This window comes from Lithobates pipiens, unplaced genomic scaffold, assembly GCF_037356315.1.
Source record: "Lithobates pipiens isolate NorthernLeopardFrog02 unplaced genomic scaffold, aLitPip1_a1.2 Scaffold_18, whole genome shotgun sequence".
NCBI lineage: Eukaryota > Metazoa > Chordata > Amphibia > Anura > Ranidae > Lithobates > Lithobates pipiens.
Window position 1 is genome coordinate 550,523,174 of NW_027507758.1, and position 21,242 is coordinate 550,544,415.

Here is a 21,242-nt window from a genome sequence, read left to right on the forward strand (position 1 = left end):
CATCTGTATAATATACTGTCACTGCACTCCGCCTGGATCTACCATCTCATCTGTATAATATACTGTCACTGCACTCCGCCTTGATCTAATATCTCATCTGTATAATATACTGTCACTGCACTCCGCCTGGATCTACGATCTCATCTGTATAATATACTGTCACTGCACTCCGCCTGGATCTACCATCTCATCTGTATAATATACTGTCACTGCATTCCGCCTGGATCTACCATCTCATTTGTATAATATACTGTCACTGCACTCCGCCTGGATCTACCATCTCATTTGTATAATATACTGTCACTGCACTCCGCCTGGATCTACCATCTCATCTGTATAATATACTGTCACTGCACTCCGCCTGGATCTACCATCTCATCTGTATAATATACTGTCACTGCACTCCGCCTTGATCTAATATCTCATCTGTATAATATACTGTCACTGCACTCCGCCTGGATCTACGATCTCATCTGTATAATATACTGTCACTGCACTCCGCCTGGATCTACCATCTCATCTGTATAATATACTGTCACTGCATTCCGCCTGGATCTACCATCTCATTTGTATAATATACTGTCACTGCACTCCGCCTGGATCTACCATCTCATTTGTATAATATACTGTCACTGCACTCCGCCTGGATCTACCATCTCATCTGTATAATATACTGTCACTGCACTCCGCCTGGATCTACCATCTCATCTGTATAATATACTGTCACTGCACTCCGCCTGGATCTACCATCTCATCTGTATAATATACTGTCACTGCACTCCGCCTGGATCTACCATCTCATCTGTATAATATACTGTCACTGCACTCCGCCTGGATCTAACATCTCATCTGTATAATATACTGTCACTGCACTCCGCCTGGATCTAACATCTCATCTGTATAATATACTGTCACTGCACTCCGCCGGGATCTACCATCTCATCTGTATAATATACTGTCACTGCACTCCGCCTGGATCTAACATCTCATCTGTATAATATACTGTCACTGCACTCCGCCTGGATCTACCATCTCATCTGTATAATATACTGTCACTGCACTCATCCTGGAAACTAGGAAGAATTATTTTACACAAATATTTGATTAAACCTATACTTTTTTCCATTTTGCATCTTTCCATCTTTATTTTTAGTGGGTTTCAAAATAAATTCAATCATTCGGAGGTTTGATGTAAGGTATAATATAGTGTAAAACTTTTGGTACTTAAATAATAGATTTTTATTGAGGGACAGAAGGATTTGGTTCCATATGAGGGACAGTTGGTGGATATAACATTAGAAAACCTAAATTCTAAGGTGGGAAGGAGGGACACCTTTAGGCCCCTTTCAGACTGGGGCACTTTGCAGGCGCTACAGCACTAAAAATAGCGCCTGCAAAGCGCCCTGAAACAGCTGCTGCAGGATGGTCAAAAAAGTCCTGCAAGCCGCATCTTTGGAATGCTGTAGGAATGGTGTATTTACCGCTCCTAAAGTGCCCCTTCCCATATAAAACAATGGGGCAGCGCTGCAAACCCGCATGTGTTATACCTCTGCTCAGGTCCGTCATTTGTGAACAATGGTCAGCATCAGCAAAGAAAGAATAATACAAACATACACATTACCTAAATACAGGGATGCTTTTTCACAATAATTTTCCTTTATGCTTGCATTAGATCACTCTTTAGGCTGGTTCACAATGGTGTGATGTCAGAGACCGGATGTGATTCGCACCGCAGTGAAAATCACATGTGATCTCTGTGCAAAGCAATTTCAGTCATAAAGATTGTATGGCTGAATTTGCATCAGACTCGTACAGGACCCTTTTTTTTGTCCACAGCAGAATCGGATCGTATGGATGTTCACACCCATACGATCCGATTCCTGTCCAAGTTTGCAGATCGCACTGCAATATTCGCAGGGTTCCCTCATCACAACAGTGTGACCCGGCCCTTTATTGGCAAAAGAAATTCAAGCAACTGTGTTTGTGCTGTGTAATGTTTTGCCTTCTCTGACTCTGCAGGTTTTGCAGACATCATGTCCTTGTTATGCACGCGTCGGTGTCATCACACATGTGGCTGCGAGTCATGTGGGTGGCGGTGGGAGTGATTATGTACTGGCTTTTGCACTCAGTTTGGGATCCTGTGTATATAGAGAGAAGCACAGCGGCACACTTCAAACAGCAACACACCGAGGATCACCGACATCTACTGAACGCCTGAAAATCACCGACATCTACTGAACGCCTGAAAATCACTGACATCTACTGAATGCCTGAAAATCACCGACATCTACTCAGCATCTGAATCCACAGCAAATCACTGCCGTCTTTTGCCCATCTGAATCCAGTGTAACCATGGACCCTCAGGATTGCAAATGTGCTCAAGGTATGCCAATGACTCTAACTAATAATAACATAATGATATGGAACCTTGTAAATAAGAAGTTATCTCAAATATTGTTCATTTTCTGGAACTTTTATGCTTTTCAGAAAAAGTACTTGTAACTGTCATTTTGTAATAATTAGGCTCCATGCACGCTAGCATTTTTTTTTATAAGCTCAAAAAAAGCTAGAAAAAACCACTGGATGAAAAATGCTGATAATGGAGTTTTTGTAGCGGCTTGTAGTAGCATTTCATAGCTTTTAGAAGTGTTAGCGTTTTATTAGCGTTTTAACAGTACATGAAGAAAATAGAAGCATTTTAGTAGTGTTTGGGAACATTTAGCATTTTTTGCTCTGCTGGGAAAAATGCTCCAAATAAGTGTACAAATATAATGTTCTTTTGTACTCCTGGCGGCTGAAGCTCAAAAAACACTAATAGCCTAAAGTAGTGTGCAGAAACACATTAGATAACACTATTTAGCTTCTAGGAGCAGAACAAATGCTAAAAACAGCTTATAGGAGCTTAAAAAAACACTATTGTGCATTATTATAATATTATTATATTATTATTATTATACAGGATTTATATGGCGGCAACAGTTTGCACAGCGCTTTACAATGTAGAGAGGGGACAGTACAATTACAATACAGTTCAATGTAGAAGGGATAGGAGGGCCCAGCTTGTCGAGGTCACAATCTATAGGATGGAGCCTCACACTGATTTGTTGCATAGTGTCAGATAATTACAGCTTTGATTCTCGCTGTAAAATACAATTCACAGGATTTATCAAGTTTTGAAGGACCATTTTCAGGAGGTGGAATTGAAAAAGTATATGAAATTTTTTTGCAGCACTGTACAGTAGTAGTGCAAATGTTTGTCTAAAACTCTGGTCCTATTGATTTAGCACCTCTTACAATCCCAAGTGTAAGATGATGAGAAACTTTCCATACTGGACATTGAGGACCGGATTCCATAATCCAGAGGGGCCCATTGAGAATTACAGAATGTTTAACAACTATGAATTTTTGGATTTTTGTACAATCTAGCTTGCTTGCATGTATTGTTTTTTGTGTTCTTTTCTAATGATATCTCATTTTATAGGTGCTTCCTGTAACTGCCAACCAGATTCCTGTAAGTGCCAGGACTGCCAATGCGATTCTTGCAAGAAAGGTAAGACTGAGGCTTTTATTTGTATCCACTTCACATGCACAATAGATAATAGACTTAACCACTTGACCACTGGGCACTTAAACACCCTTAATAACCAGACCAATTTTCAGCTTTCGGTGCTCTCACATTTTGAATGACAATTACTCAGTCATGCAACACTGGACCTATATGAAAATTTTGTCCTTTTTTTCACACAAATAGAGCTTTCTTTTGGTGGTATTTAATCACCGCTCGGTTTTTTATTTTTTGTGCTATAAAAGAAAAAAGACCGAAAATTCTGTAATAAAATGAATTTTTCTTCGTTTCCGTTATAAAATTTAGCAGATTAGTAATTTTTCTTCATAAATTTTGGCCAAAATTTATACTACTACATATCTTTGGTAAAAATAAGTACAAATTGGTGGATATTATTTGGTCTTTGTGAAAGTTATAGAGTCCACAAGCTATGGTGTCAATATCTGAAAATTGATCACACCTGAAGTACTGACGGCCTATTTCAATTCTTGAGACCCTAACATGCCAGAAAAGTACAAATACCCCCCAAATGACCCCTTTTTGGAAAGAAGACATTCCAAGGTATTTAGTAAGAGGCATGATGAGTTTTTTGAAGTTGTCATTTTTTCCCACAATTCTTTGCAAAATCAAGATTTTTTTAACTTTTTTTTTTTTTCACAAAATTGTCATATTATAAGTTTATTTCTCACACACAGCATATGCATACCACAAATTACACCCCAAAACACATTCTGCTATTACTCCTGAGTACGGCGATACCACATATGTGAGACTTTTACACAGTGTGGCCACATACAGAGGCCCAACATGCATGGAGCGCCATCAGGCGTTCTGGAGCACCCAGGACAATTCTGACATTTCTCTCCTACATGTAAAAAATCATCATTTATTTGCTAGAAAATTACATAGAATCCCAAAACATTATGTATGTTTTTTTTTAGCAAACACCCTGGAGAATACAATGGTGGTCGTTGCAACTTTTTATCTCGAACGGTATTTGCGCAGCAATTTTTCGAATGCTTTTTTTTTGAAAAAAAAAAACAATTTTGTGCTTAAAAAAAAAAAAACACAGTAAAGATAGCCCAATGTTTGCATAATGTGAAAGATGAAGTTACGCTGAGTAAATAGATACCTAACATGCCACTCTTCAAAATAGCACACGCTCGTGGAATGGCGCCAAACATCGCTACTTAAAAATCCCCATCGGCGACCCTTTACATTTTTTTTACTGGTTACATGTTTTGAGTTACAGAGGAGGTCTAGGGCTAGAATTATTGCTCTCGCTCTAACGTTTGCAGCGATACCTCATATGTGTGGTTTGAACACCGTTTTCATATGTGGGCGGGACTTACGTATGCATTCGCTTCTGCATGGGGACAGGGGCGCTTTAAAAAAAAACTTTTTTCTTATTGTTCATTTTACTTTATTTATTTTAGTTTGACTTTTTTTCCTCAAAAATAAATTTTTTGATCACCTTTATTGCTATTACAAGGAATGTAAACATCCCTTATAATAGGAATATGGCATGACAGGTCCTCTTTACAGTGAGATATGGGGTCAATAAGACCCCACATCTCACCTCTAAGCTGGGAAGCCTGAAATAAAAAAAATTAAAAAATATTCTGGCTTTGATTGTATTGGCGAGTCGGTAGAAGCACCGGAGGGTGGCGGGAGGAGGGGGGATGACTATGGCTAGGTATTGCAGGGTATCTCCGAATATGGCTGGGTATCTCCGGGTATGGCAATTTATGGTAGGGTATTGCAGAGTATTGGCAGGGTATTGCAGAGTATTGGCTGGAATTGTACTGCAGAGTATTGGCGGGTACTGCAGAGTATTGGCAGGTACTGCAGAGTATTAGCTGGTATTGCAGAGTATTGGCGGGTATTGCAGAGTATTGGCGGGTACTGCAGAGTATTGGAGGGTATTGCAGAGTATTGGAGGGTATTGCAGAGTATTAGCGGGTATTGCAGAGTATTAGCTGGTATTGCAGAGTATTGGCGGGTATTGTAGAGTATTGGCAGGTATTGCAGAGTATTAGCGGGTATTGCAGAGTATTGGCGGGTATTGCAGAGTATTGGTGGGTATTGCAGAGTATTGGCGGGTATTGCAGAGTATTGATGGGTATTGCAGAGTATTGGCTGGTATTGTAGAGTATTAGCGGGATTGCAGAGTATTAGCTGGCATTGCAGAGTATTGGTGGGTATTGCAGAGTATTAGCTGGCATTGCAGAGTATTGGTGGGTATTGCAAAGTATTGGCTGGCATTGCAGAGTATTGGTGGGTATTGCAGAGTATTAGCTGGCATTGCAGAGTATTGGCTGGTATTGCAGAGTATTTGCAGGGAATTGAGGGGTTAATTTTCGGTGAGCAGCGATGTGGGCACTGCAGATGCAGCCCACAGCGCTGCTGACACCGATCTCTTCCCCCTCCGCTGTACCGATCGGTACAGAGAGGGGGAGGGAGGAACCGGCGTCATAACATTTACAAGTGATCACTCCGTCATTTGACGGAGCGATCATGTGGTAAACGGCCGTTTACCGTGATCCGTGATGTGCCGGGTCCACAGGACCCGGCGGTGTCGGATGCTCTCGAGTGCGCGCCCCAGGGGGCGTGCGAGAGCGGAATTCTGGGAGGACGTCATATGACGGCCTCCCAGAGTTAAGCAACCGCCCTGTAGCCGTCATTCATGACAATCCTTGAATAGAAGTGTTTTGGGAATCTGTGAAATCATTGGGTTTAGTTCCGCCTAAGTTCACTAAATTGGTTAGTTTCACAACAGCCATTCGTTTCAGGCTTGTCACTGTTTTTTTTCTACTGGAAATAACATTCATTAGGCTAAATTTGCCAAGTTTCTTTATTTACAAAAAAGTTAGTTATCTTCATCTGAGGAGAAAACAATTAATTAATTAATTGTCTTTTTTTTTTTTTTTTTTTTGTTATATAAAAAAAATACAGAGGTAATCAAATACCACCAAAAGAAAGCTCTATTTATCATTTGAATATCATTTGAACTGGACTTTCTCTAACTTCTAGACCTGTGTGATTTGTCATACATTATAGTCACAAGTAATTGTGAACTATTACAGGAAACCTGTACTGAGAAATTATGCCAGCTGCTGCTATAATGGATATTCCTTCTAACTAGGCTAGTTGCCTGAATTTTATATTTATTGAACAACTGGATTATCCTTTGATAAAGCAATTCCATCACTAGTTCTTTGTGTTTTAGCTTGGTATAGGTTTCTTTTCAGAATACATCGATTTTTTTTTTTTTTTTTTTACTTTTGATAGGCAGTTTTATTGATGACAATATTAAAATGTTGGGAGTTTTGGCTGCTATGGCGATCGATGGAAGCACATTATCCTACCATCATCTGATGACTGTTTCTATCCACAGGCTGCTGCTCCTGCTGTCCAGACCAGTGCGGTAAATGCATTGATGGCTGCCATTGTGCCAGCGGAAGTGAGACCTGCAACTGCTGCAAGTGAGCAGCCCTGCAATGAAGATGGGATAACAATGTGATCTGTATATTGTGATGTGTGATCTTCATCTGATGCATGCAGTATAAGTGTGATGTCTGGGACAATAATCCAGCTCATGTGTTCCTTAATAAAGGTGTCTATGAAGTATGATGTCTTGGTGTTGTGTTATCGGTCACCAGTGTCTTTGAGGGCTGCTTCACACTGAATCGCATTCCTGTGCGTTCTCATGCGGTGCGATTTTTGCAGCCCAATTATTTGAATGGACTGAAAATGGCACCAGAAAGCAGGAAAAGTGGAAACTCTTTTGTAATACTTTTACATTCACTTCTTGGCAGAAGAATGGCAGCTCAGACACAAAGATCCGTCTACAAGTCAGTCTTTGGGGTCAGGAAGGAATTTCACCCAAATCAAAATTTCCTTCTTTCCTTTTTCTGGCCTTTCACTGCCAACATCACAATCATCCCCAACACCTTCCACAAACGTTACATTTCACTTACACCGATTTCATAAGCCCCGGTTAGCAAAAAGAATTTTTATTTTTCATGTATTCATACAGCAGAGAATTAGAAATACCATAATAAGATTTATTTTTATTTTTTATAACTGTCCTCAGCATCCTAGTCCTATTTGTTAGTATCCGGTTTGGCTTCAGATTTTGCCATTTTCTGCTCTATTTCTTGCAATATGTCTTGCTCGATCTTGGTTGTATCATATTCCTTCAGCATATCAAACCGTTCCCAAGGCTTAGCAGACTTCTTAGCTCTCTTGATGTGTTTCTCCAGCAGATATTGTTCAAACTGAATGCCTTTAATGTTGAACTTTTCCTGCTCTCAGCGCTTGGACCACGGTCGGGGCTTTATCTGCACCTGTATCTATTAGAGGGGAAAGAGAGGACAGAAATATATTCTACTATATATTGTAAACATGTGTTTTATGTAACACTGTTGTCACTGTGACTGTAGGGGGAATCTCTCTAAAAGAACAACACACAGCAGGAAAAAACCAACAGGTATACTATATATTCCTCACTCTTCTACTAAACTAAAAAGAGAAAGGATTAACCACTTAAGGACAGAGCAGCCTCTTTTGCCCTGTACACAAGGAAAAGGTCCGATCGGATTATATTGTTGGAAAATCCGATCGTGTGTGGGCTCTATCAGACTTTTTCCATCGGAAATTCCGATGGAAAAAATTTGAGAGCAGGATTTCAAATTTTCCAACAAAAAAATCAGATCGGACTTTTGTAGAGAATTTTGTAGAGAATTCCGATCGAAACAAAGTGACACGCATGCTCAGATCAAATTACCAAGTCCAAAGCTATTGGCTAGTAGCCTGAACGTGTCCCATCGTAACGAATGAACGTCATCACGTTCCGAACGATCGGATTTTCCGACAACTTTGTCCAACCGTGTGTATGCAACACCAGTTTAGGACAAAATCCGTCAGAGAAAATCCAACGTATTTTGTTGTTGGAATGTCCGAAAATTCCTTTTTCTTTTCTAACACCCTAGAGAATAAAATGGCGGTTGTTGCAATACTTTCTGTCACACCGTATTTGCGCAGCGGTCTTACAAGTGCAATTTCTTTGAAAAAAAGACACCTTTTTGAATTAAAAAATAAGACAACTGTAAAGTTAGCCCAATTTTTTTTTTAGATTGTGAAAGATAATGTTACGCCAAGTAAATTGATATCCAACATGTCACACTTCAATATTGCACCCGCTAGTGGAATGGCAACAAACTTTTACCCTTAAAAATCTCCATAGGCGAAGTTTAAAAAAATTCTACAGGTTGCATGTTTTGTTACAGAGGAAATCTAGGGCTAGAGTTATTGCTCGCGCTCTACCGTTCGCGGCTATACCTCACATATGTGGTTTGAACACCGTTTTCATATGCGGGCGCTTGTCACGTATGCGTTCACTTCTGCGTGCAAGCTCGTCAGGATGGGGAGCTTTAAAAATTTTATATATTTTTTCTTATTTATTTTACCTTTTTTTTATTTTTTTTTATTTTACAATGTTTTAAAAAAAAATAAAGTGTCAGTTTTATTCCTATTACAAGGAATGTAAACATCCCTTGTAATAGAAAAAGGACCTCTAAAATATGAGATTTGGGGTCAAAAAGACCTCACATCTCATATTTACACTAAAATGCAAAAAACAAAAACAAAACAAAAACACAGGAAGGATCCGATCATCTCCGCCGCTGCCGATGGCTCCGGTAAGAGACGGAGGAGACCGGAGTATGGCGGGAGGCGGTGGGCCCTCATCCGCCACCAATAAAAGTGATCTCGCGGCGAATCTGCCTCAGAGACCACTTTTATCTTAAACCAGACCGCTCAATGAAGAAGAAGATACTGGGGTTATCTAGCTGCTGCCATAACGATACCCTCCTTCAAAGTACCGACTTATAATGACGGTGGGCGGTTATATCCTTACATGAGAGGTTTTACCTGTCAAAGGATTTCTAATTCTCTCCATCCAGTCCTGAGATTTACACAGCTCTGTCACACAGCACAGCTCTGTCTAGCAGGGTAGGGGGCCTGATCTTTCTCTGCTGCTGTATTTCACTTCAGATTTCCTCCCCACCCAGTTATTTAACAATAACAGAAGAAGTGGCAAACTTATCAACTCATCCTCGTCACACTGCTCTCTTCTCCCATCAACATGCTCCTTAGACCCCATACACACTATTAGATATTCTGCAGATTTTTGTCTTCAGCTTCACCAAAACCATATAATATGAGGTCAGACCTGACTTTAAATTTGTATGCAATCCGGTAGGCCCTTGCACTAAACAGTTTTGGCAAATCTAAAGACAAAATCTGCAGAAAATCTAATAGTGTATATGGGGCTTTAGACTGCAGTGCAGCAGAGGGTCTCCTTGTGCTGCTTTTTTTCCTTCCCCAGTCTGAGCTCTGCTGTGCAAGGATTACAAGAGGCTAATAACAGGTCACATTTAGGAATTTACACTGGTTGCATTTTAAAGAAATATGTTAAATAATATGTTAATGATTACAGCGCTGCAATACAGATTGTTGATATATTGATATATTGTTTCTACTATATATATCGCATACATATATTGTGTATATACAGTAAATATACAAACACACAATATTACCAAGAGTATTGGGACACCTCCCTTTACCGCACATGAAATTTAATGTCATCCCAGTCTTAGCCCGTAGGGTTCAATATTAAATTGGCCCACCATTTTCAGCTATAACAACTTCAACTCTTCTGGGAAGGCTGTCCACAAGGTTTAGGAGTGTGTCTATGGGAATATCTGCCCATTCTTAGAGAAGCGCATTTATAAAGTCAGGCACTGATGTGGACGAGAAGTCCTGGCTCACAGTCCCTGCTCTAATTCATTCCAAAGGTGTTCTATCAGGTTGAGGTCAGGACTCTGTGCAGGCCAGTCCAGTTTCTCCACCCCAAAAATGCATCCATGTCTTTATGGACCTTGCTTTGTGCACTGGTTTAAATCTTTTGGTGGAGGGGGGATTCATTTTCAGGACTTGGACTTGGCTTCTTAGTTCCAGTGAATGGAACTCTTAAGGCATCAGCATACCAAGACATTTTGGACAATTTGCGAGCAAAGTTTTGGATGGACCCTTCCTGAACCAACATGACTGCGCACCAGTGTACAAAGCAAGATCCATAAAGACATGAATGAGCAGGTTTGGGGTGGAAGAACTTGACTGGCCTGCACAGAGTTCTGACTTTAACCTGATAGAAAACCTTTGGGATGAATTAGAGTGGAGACTGCGATTCAGGCCTTCTCGTCCAACATCAGTGCCTGACCTCACTAATGCACTTCTGGAAGAATGGTCAAACATTCTCATAGACACTCCTAAACCTTGTGGACAGCCTTCCCAGAAGAGTTGAAGCTGTTATAGCTGCAAAGGGTGGGCCAACTCAATATTGAACCCTACAGACTAAGACTGGGATGCCATTAAATTTAATGTGCGTGTAAAGGCAGATGTCTCAATACTTTTGACAATATAGTGAGTGCGTGTGTGTATATAGCGATATAGATACACACATACACAGACAGAGAGAGAGATATCGTACAATCTCCTTTAGATTTAACAAAACTAAATAATATGAGGACAAGCCTACACAATATATTCAATCAAATCTGGTAGGTCCTTCAACGACATATTTGATAGTAGATCCAAAGGAGATTGTACAATCAGATAGTATAGTGTAAGCCTTGGAGAAGGGCTTGGCTTATGTGTAGCATACAGCACCACAATTCACATACAACTTCCCCACTCACTGGGTTGACAGGAACTTCAGTGCCCAGAAACACGACTGGCTTCATGTCGCCATCAAACTTGCTGTATTCAGGGAGTGCGTCACGCAGATACATCAGGTTGCTGTCCAGTCTCTTCTCCAGTTTCAGGACTTGGATTTCATGCATCCGAGGACTGTACAGGTCATATCTCATCTCAACACCTGGAGAACAGGAAGACAATCCCAACAACATCATGAACATTCCTGTATCACTGGAACACAGACCGCCTTGTATGTCACAAAACTTTCCTGCCCTATGAGACAATCCTCACCCGCTCACAGACACGGGTTTATTTACAAAAGCTGGAGAGTGCAAAATTAGGCTCAATTTTGCAAGGAAACCAATCAGCTTCCAGATTTTAGGCCGGTGTTTAGGGCGAGAAATGAGCGAGCCCCCCCTTTCTGCAACATACTAGGCCTCAGACCCTCAACATTGGGGGGTGGGTGCTTTGGGGCAGGGGGACTCTGTGCCCCTACCTCAAAGCACCTTGTCTCCATGTCAATGGGGACAAGGGCCTCTTTCCCACAACCCTGGGCGGTGGTTGTGGGTGATTGCGGGTGAGGGGGCTTATCCGAATCCCGGCCAAAACCCCCATGTGAACGAGCATGGGGTACATTGTATCACTACTCATTCACCCAAAAAAGTATCAAAAATAAATAAAAACAGTACCCAGGTTTTTTAACAAAAATTAAAAATGAAGAATGTCCCCTGTCGTAGCTTCTTGTCTTCTCCCTCCGCTGATGTCTTCTCCTCTGGTTCTTCTCCCATCGCTAGCTCCTGCTGTTGTGTCTGCTCCCGCTGTCTGCCATTTCTTATATAGGCATCCAGTGACATCATAAGGTGACCTCGCCCCTTGTGACACCACCGCTCCATCATGCTCCGGCTGTGACGTCACCAGATTGTCACGCCCCATGGCTATATAAGAAATGGCAGACAGCAGAAGCCGACACAACAGCAGGAGAAGAACCAGCAGAAGAAGCAGAGGAAGAAGACATCAGTGGAGAGAGATGAACCAGAGGGAGAAGACCGGAGGAAGAAAACACGGAGCTACGATGGGGACATTCTTCATTTTTAGAGAAGGGCTTTGCCAAAAACCTGTGTAATGTTTTTATTTATTTTTGACACTTTTTTGGGGTGATTGAAGCATAGGGTACTCATTCACATTGGGGGGGGCCCTTGTTAGATACCTTTCAGATTCCAATAAGCCACATGCCCGCAGATACCCACAACCACCGCCCAGGGTTTTGGGGAAGAGGCCATTGTCCCCATCAACATGGGGATAAGGTGCTTTGGGGTGGGGGGGGGCCGCAGAGCTCGCTCGCTCGTCCGGGTCGTCTCTCCCTCCCTTTTTCTGGCCTGCCAGGCTGCATGCTCTGATAAGGGGCCTAGAATGATTTTGGGGGATCCCCACATTTTTTTTGCTGTGGGGTTCAAGATTCGCATGCACAAGTCGCATGCCACAAGTCAGATCAGTTCAGATGATCCGACTTGGATGCGACTTACATTTAAAAGCAATTGGTTGAAAGGCGGACCAACAAGTCGGACCAGTTAAGATGGCTCCCATAGGGAACCACCATTGATTTACACACGACATGCCACATGTGCTCCCAAATTCGGATTGTATGTCGTTCCAGTGTGAACTGGCCTTATTGCCAAAGCTTGATTGAACAAGCTGAGGTTAGAAGCTGATTGGTTACCCCATGCACAACTGCACCAGATTCGGAGTGTACCAGTTTTACTAAATCTCTCCCAAAGTTACTTCTCTAGAAAGTCAAACAAAAGATCAGATCAGAAATAAAGCTCAGCCAATCGATGATTTTGCAGATGCTAAAGTGGTTGTAAACCCTCCCTCACAACTTTGTCCCATGTAAATCAGCATAAAAACCCTAATGAACACTGCTTGTAGATATCTCCTTACTTGCTTAGTATTGTTGTAATCCTTTTTGTTCTTTAGAATGAAGTCACTGAGCATGCCCAGATCTCCCCTGATTTACGGCACACTCTCTATATGCTTATCAGGACTTCCTACAGCACAACACTGAACTCCCAGGAGGCTGTAGAACCATTCAGAGCTTCCTCCTACATACCATGTGACCATGTGACATGACATGCAGTGTAAACTTGGTCATTACTGCAGTCTTATCAGCTGAAGCTGATAAGACTGACAAAGGGAAATATTAGACATCGGCACAAGTAAATACTATGAAATAAAACAAGTCAGCTATGAACAGGGAAGCAGGGTTGCCATAGAAACGTTGGGTTGAGAAGGAGGCTTGGATAACAGTACAGGAAGTGCTCAATGTAAGGGCGGAAATACACTCCACTGTGGACTCAGAAACAATACTTAAGATGGCGCTGCCTAACCCCTGGAAACAAGTTTTTTAAAGTTTCTTTAAACAGTAAGTAATATGCGATTTGGGCTGGATTGCAGTGGCTATAGTCTGATAATTACTTATTATAATGGACTGAATGAAAAGAAGCATCAGAGTGGGAGAGTTTACTTCCTCTTTAATGTTTCTATATAAATCATTTATATTCCATATACAGACCAATTATCACACAATATCTCTGATCATATAACAGCAGATATATTCTCCCAGCAATGGCTGTGAATAGAAAACATTACAGTACTGTTACCTTACAGAAGAGAGATTATTAACTCACAACTGAAAAGCATAGAAGAGTGTCATACAGAAAGGAAAGGGTCAAAGGAATAATGATTCTCATAAAAAATATATATATATAATATGTAGAAATAATAAATACAAGAAACTAATAAGAAATCTCTAGGATATGATGTTAGGGATGTTTAGAACTCAGATATAATCAAACAATTCTGCTTCATTTTCCGAAGCCAAGAGGGCAAAAGATGCCGAAAACGAATCAATAGAAACAGCAAATGTTCCTCGAGTATATTATGGCTCATGTCTCACCGAATGATAATTCATGTGTACGTTTTATACCCAACTATTTTCCCACAGTCCAAACATGACAGTTGGACCTTTTATCATATTCAGTTTTTGCATATCCTGATGTATGACTTGCTCACACACACTGTCCATGTTATATTATTTTGTGATGTGTGGAGATGCTTTTTAATGTAAAAAATCAAAACGAATTAAAAAATTTAAAGAAAAAAAAATAAAAGAGGGGAAAAAACAAAAAAACAAACACACAATCTAAACCAGGCAGCCAAAATTAGTTGCGTTTCCTTTCACTTTTCACTTCATTCCCCCAATTAACATGAATTGTTTTTAATCCTCATGCTGCTAGTACTAGTAAATAGATAGGAAGCTGTGTCATATTTACTTGTTTTTAGCTTTGTTTAATTACTTCAGTTACTTCCTGGCTTCTTTCCTAGGAATATGACATACATCCCAGGTAGGGTTGCCACCTTTTCTTCAAGTCAAACCCGAACACTTTAGCGGCGCACGGAAAATTTTTTTATAGTATAAACTATATATATATATTTTGCTATTAAATAACATTTCTAATCATATGAAGTTAAGAACAAGAGTCCCCCTTTACATCACAGTCCACAGAGTTCCCGTTTTACATCTGAACTTTCACTGTAAGGGGGGACTCTGCAGACTCTGATGTAAGGGAGAACTCTAACATAAGGGATGCTCTAGGAACCCTGATTTAAGGGGGGACCCTGAGAACTCTGATGTACGGAGAAGACTCTGATGTAAAGGGGAAACACTGTGGCCTCTGGTGTAAAGGGGAAATCTGATGTAAGGGGTGCTCTGAGAACCCTGATTTGCCTTAGTGTACTTACTCAGAGGCAGGAGAGAGAAGGGGGGAGACTTCAGTCACAGACAGGGGTGGATGGTGAGCTCACTCACCACCTATCATCCAGATGTATCTGAGTGTGCTGAACTTCAAATTTCCGGCCCGCCTTACTTTCCTATTCTGGGGCTCAGCACCAGGGATTGGAGTGTGGGCAGACACAGGGGGGTAGGGGTGGGGGAGGTTCAGATTGCGCCCTCTATCCTCTCCTGTGTGTGTGTTTAGGAGGATTGCTAGTGTTGGCTTTGGGCAGTGTTAAAGAGTGTAACAGACACTCTCAGCTTAGACAACTGCATGCAGCAACCCTGCTGGGAGGCCATAGTCCAGTTTAAATAATGTGTCCGGGTTTCAGGCAGTCTGAAACCTGAACACATGATTCCAAACCCGAACTGTCCGGGTGAATCCTGGACAGGTGGCAACCCTAGTCCCAGGTGTCTTCAGGAGGGGTTGTCTCAGCAAAGCACAAACTCCTGCAGGCATGCCTGAGCTAGGGGCAGAAGGATTCCAGAAATAAAAAAGCTACATGAATCCACTTCCCCCCTTCCCAAGATGACCACAGCCAAAAATGCTAGGGGGTGTTTTTCAACAAAATAAAGCATGGTGACATGGATAGAATGAGGGAATTTGCTTTCAATATTAAACATGAATTATTTTTGGTTTGTGGTGCTCAGATGCAATGAAGACACGCTTTAAAGTAAATCTGTGACAGAAGAAATACTGGGGCTGATAAAAGCTTGCCATAATCGAAAATACTAACTGCCAAGCTCTTATTATGACACTTTGGTTGTTATCTCCTGTACTATGTCCTCACCCTCTCTGACCATCTCCTGTACTATGTCCTCACCCTGTCTGACCATCTCCTGTACTATGTCCTCACCCTCTCTGATCATCTCCTGTACTATGTCCTCACCCTCTCTGACCATCTCCTGTACTATGTCCTCACCCTCTCTGTCCATCTCCTGTACTATGTCTTCATCCTCTCTGATCATCTCCTGTACTATATCCTCACCCTGTCTGACCATCTCCTGTACTATGTCCTCACCCTCTCTGACCATCTCCTGTACTTTGTCCTCATCCTCTCTGATCATCTCCTGTACTATGTCCTCACCCTCTATGACCATCTCCTGTACTATATCCTCACCCTCTCTGACCATCTCCTGTACTATATCCTCATCCTCTCTGATCATCTCCTGTACTATGTCCTCACCCTCTATGACCATCTCCTGTACTATGTCCTCACCCTCTCTAACCATCTCCTGTACTATGTCCTCACCCCCTCTGACCATCTCCTGTACTATGTTCTCACCCTCTCTGACCATCTCCTGTACCATGTCCTCACCCTCTCTGATCATCTAGTGTACTATGTCCTCACCCTCTCTGACCATCTCCTGTACTATATTCTCACCCTCTCTGATCATCTCCTGTACTATGTCCTCATCCTTTCTGACCATCTCCTGTACTATGTCCTCACCCTCTCTGACCATCCCCTGTACTATGTCCTCACCCTCTCTGATCATCTCCTGTACTATGTCCTCACCCTTTCTGACCATCTCCTGTACCATGTCCTCACCCTCTCTGACCATCTCCTGTACTATGTCCTCACCCTCTATGATCATCTCCTGTACTATGTCCTCACCCTCTCTGACCATCTCCTGTACTATGTCCTCACCCTCTCTGACCATCTCCTGTACTATGTCCTCACCCTCTCTGACCATTTCTTGCATCAGTTTGATAGGATCTGCCCGAGGGATGGTGTTTGGAGTGGATTTATCTGCTGATTGTTAAACTTTCTAAAATACACATTTCTATTGTGGTGTAGAATCTGGGCCTGCTGTCTCTCCATCCCTCTTTTTTTCCTTCTTTCTTTCCTTCCTTCTCTCTCCTTCCCTCCCTCTCTATCCCCCTCTATCTCTTTCTCCCTCTATAGCCCCCTCTTCTCTCTCTACCCTCTCCTCCATCTCTTCCCTCTCTACTCTCACTTGCCTCTCTACCCTCTCCTCCATCACTTCCCTCTCTACCCTCACTTGCCTCGCTACCCTCTCCTCCATCTCTTCCCTCTCTACCCTCTCTTCCCTCACTTCCCTTGCTACCCTCTCCTCCATCTCTTCCCTCTCTTTCCTCTCAGCCCTCTCTATCCTCTCCTCCATCTCTTCCCTCTATACCCTCTCTTCCCTCACTTCTCTCTCTATCCTCTCCTCCCTCTCTAATTTAAACTACACCCATTTTTCGCCGCTACGTGCCAGATTCTTTCTATTGGCTAAACCACACTTACAAATGCATCCCCCCGCCCCAATTAAAATAAGACCCTGCCTACATACAGAAAAAGTGTCCCTATTAATTTTTCTGAATGTTGGCAACTATGCATAATTCATGCCACTGACACCAACAATGGGGCACTATTCCTCTCCCTAATACCAAAGATGGGGCACTGCTTACTCCCACTGACACCAGAAAAATGTTCTATTCCTGCTGGCCACAGTCCGGCCCCCCTAAAGACTAAAGGACAGTAAACTGGCCCTTTTACTGGAAAGTTTGGAGACCCCTGCTCTAGACATAAACAGGCGGTTACCCCTTGCAGTGCGAATGCTGCCCTACTTGTGGAAATGGGCCGCATATATGCATTTGGCATTAGTGCTGCAAGCACACTTCCCCTGAGCACTCCTAGCAGAGAAAATGAGCTGTCACTGACAGCTCCTGGTTTCAAACTAATGATCGGGTCACAATAGGACTGGCTGTCAAACTCATGATTGCTGTGCCAGCCTATGATTGGCTATCATTGTGACTGCCCCTGTACTCTCTTCTGCCTCCGAATGGAGGACAATATTGTATATTTTTCCCATAGTCAGAGGAGAAGAATGTAAAAAAGAAAAGTCTGTGTGTATTAAAATGATTTTCATAAAATAAGGATAACATTTTTATACCAGGGCAGGATCTAGGAAAGTGTAAGGGTCAGGGGTCACAATTAAAGGTTAGGACCCCTGTCATTATTATTTAGCAGAAAAAAAGAAACATACACACAATTGATTTTAATGAATATACACATATTCAGGAGTCAGGAGTGGGAGAATTTATTTCAGGTTTTTCAGGCAGTATTTTTTTTCTGTTGGGTAGTGGGTCATAGTAACGGCAAGAAGTTTATAGCTTCAATTTTGAAAACTTTTTTTACTATTTTGGTTAATTTCACTTTGATAATGAAAAACAGAAATCAGGAGATATCCATTACCACTTATCCCAAAGTGTCCTAAAGAAATACTGTGTAATTCACCTGAATACACAAATAGTTGTGTACAGTATTACTGACACATGTCAAGTTGTTTTATCTCTAGATGTGAAAAGGTTTGTAAACAGAAATAACAAATGAAATATAATAGCTAATAATCCTCCCATGAAGGTCCATGTTTAGGGACTTCCGGTCAAAAGATGACAACGCCTTATAAATTGTACCCGGCATTGTTGTCACCGTGGCTCAGGCATCCAGATGTAGTCAACAAGTGACTGTTTCAACAAATATTATTCAGGCTGCGTTCACATCTATGCGATGTGGATGCGGCTTTCCCGGGAATCCAATTCGCATAGCAGGAGAATATGGCTGGCTCTCTATGGAGCCGGTTCACATATGTCCGGGATGGCTGCGGAGCGCACTGCACAGAATCGCTGTGTGTCTTTGCCTCCGTTTCAGGGCCAAATTCAGGCAAAGATTGTGCATTGCTGTGCGATACGCGGCCGGTTTAGGTGTGAACCTGGTCTCAGGCATGGTCCACTCTTGTTACCATCAGGAAACCTATCCTCAGAAATACCATGCAACCCCACTGGAGGGTAAGTATGTCAACATGAAGTTGCAGCAAAGAGCCCATAGGAGATAAATAGAACTAAAATGCAATAAATTATAAAAAAAGGTGAACACGCTATTATATTTTTTTAAATGAAAATTGTTTATAATATACAGTCCTTTAGTAAATTGGATGTCATTGAGTTAGGGATTACATCTATTTTATCCATATACAGTTATCAGAGTACAATATTTGTTTGCTATAGTTTTCTTTTCATGGTATCATTGCACAACTGATTGCACAATGAGGTTAGTCTACAGTACATGGCGGGGCGTGTCTATGGAATGTGGTTTATACACAGACTGCTCAGTTCTCTATCACTGCACTCCGCCTGGATCTACCATCTCATCTGTATAATATACTGTCACTGCACTCCGCCTGGATCTAACATCTCATCTGTATAATATACTGTCACTGCACTCCGCCTGGATCTACTATCTCATCTGTATAATATACTGTCACTGCACTCCGCCTGGATCTATGATCTCATCTGTATAATATACTGTCACTGCACTCCGCCTGGATCTAACATGTCATCTGTATAATATACTGTCACTGCACTCCGCCTGGATCTACTATCTCATCTGTATAATATACTGTCACTGCACTCCGCCTGGATCTATGATCTCATCTGTATAATATACTGTCACTGCACTCCGCCTGGATCTAATATCTCATCTGTATAATATACTGTCACTGCACTCCGCCTGGATCTACCATCTCATCTGTATAATATACTGTCACTGCACTCCGCCTGGATCTACCATCTCATCTGTATAATATACTGTCACTGCACTCCGCCTGGATCTACCATCTCATCTGTATAATATACTGTCACTGCACTCCGCCTGGATCTACCATCTCATCTGTATAATATACTGTCACTGCACTCCGCCTGGATCTACCATCTCATCTGTATAATATACTGTCACTGCACTCCGCCTGGATCTAACATCTCATCTGTATAATATACTGTCACTGCACTCCGCCTGGATCTACAATCTTATCTGTATAATATACTGTCACTGCACTCCACCTGGATCTACGATCTCATCTGTATAATATACTGTCACTGCACTCCGCCTGGATCTACCATCTCATCTGTATAATATACTGTCACTGCACTCCGCCTGGATCTACGATCTCATCTGTATAATATACTGTCACTGCACTCCGCCTGGATCTACCATCTCATCTGTATAATATACTGTCACTGCACTCCGCCTGGATCTAACATCTCATATGTATAATATACTGTCACTGCACTCTGCCTGGATCTACGATCTTATCTGTATAATATACTGTCACTGCACTCCGCCTGGATCTAACATCTCATATGTATAATATACTGTCACTGCACTCCGCCTGGATCTACGATCTCATCTGTATAATATACTGTCACTGCACTCCGCCTGGATCTAACATCTCATATGTATAATATAATGTCACTGCACTCCGCCTGGATCTAACATCTCATCTGTATAATATACTGTCACTGCACTCCGCCTGGATCTACCATCTCATCTGTATTATATACTGTCACTGCACTCCGCCTGGATCTAACATCTCATCTGTATAATATACTGTCACTGCACTCCGCCTGGATCTACCATCTCATCTGTATTATATACTGTCACTGCACTCCGCCTGGATCTAACATCTCATCTGTATTATATACTGTCACTGCACTCCGCCTGGATCTAACATCTCATCTGTATAATATACTGTCACTGCACTCCGCCTGGATCTACCATCTCATCTGTATAATATACTGTCACTGCACTCCGCCTGGATCTACGATCTTATCTGTATAATATACTGTCACTGCACTCCGCCTGGATCTACGATCTCATCTGTATAATATACTGTCACTGCACTCCGCCTGGATCTACCATCTCATCTGTATTATATACTGTCACTGCACTCCGCCTGGATCTACGATCTCATCTGTATAATATACTGTCACTGCACTCATCCTGGATCTAACATCTCATCTGTATAATATACTGTCACTGCACTCCACCTGGATCTAACATCTCATCTGTATAATATACTGTCACTGCACTCCGTCTGGATTTACCATCTCATCTGTATAATATACTGTCACTGCACTCCGCCTGGATCTACCATCTCATCTGTATAATATATTGTCACTGCACTCCGCCTGGATCTACCATCTCATCTGTATAATATACTGTCACTGCACTCCGCCTGGATCTACGATCTTATCTGTATAATATACTGTCACTGCACTCCGCCTGGATCTACGATCTC

The 21,242-nt window shown here is 41.9% G+C and overlaps 2 long non-coding RNA genes across 2 annotated transcripts; one reads left to right on the plus strand and one right to left on the minus strand.

The window, feature by feature from the left end:
• The first annotated feature begins 2,114 nt into the window (after nucleotides 1-2,114).
• LOC143988947 (uncharacterized) lies at nucleotides 2,115-7,195 on the plus strand. Its single transcript, XR_013276939.1, has 3 exons — nucleotides 2,115-2,383; nucleotides 3,482-3,550; nucleotides 6,963-7,195. It is a non-coding gene; the product is annotated as an uncharacterized LOC143988947 (long non-coding RNA).
• Nucleotides 7,196-7,550: 355 nt separating this feature from the next.
• On the minus strand, nucleotides 7,551-11,697 carry LOC143990265 (uncharacterized). The gene is made up of 2 exons (XR_013277255.1): nucleotides 11,332-11,697; nucleotides 7,551-7,920 (listed from the first exon to the last, which is right to left on the minus strand). It is a non-coding gene; the product is annotated as an uncharacterized LOC143990265 (long non-coding RNA).
• Nucleotides 11,698-21,242: the final 9,545 nt, after the last annotated feature.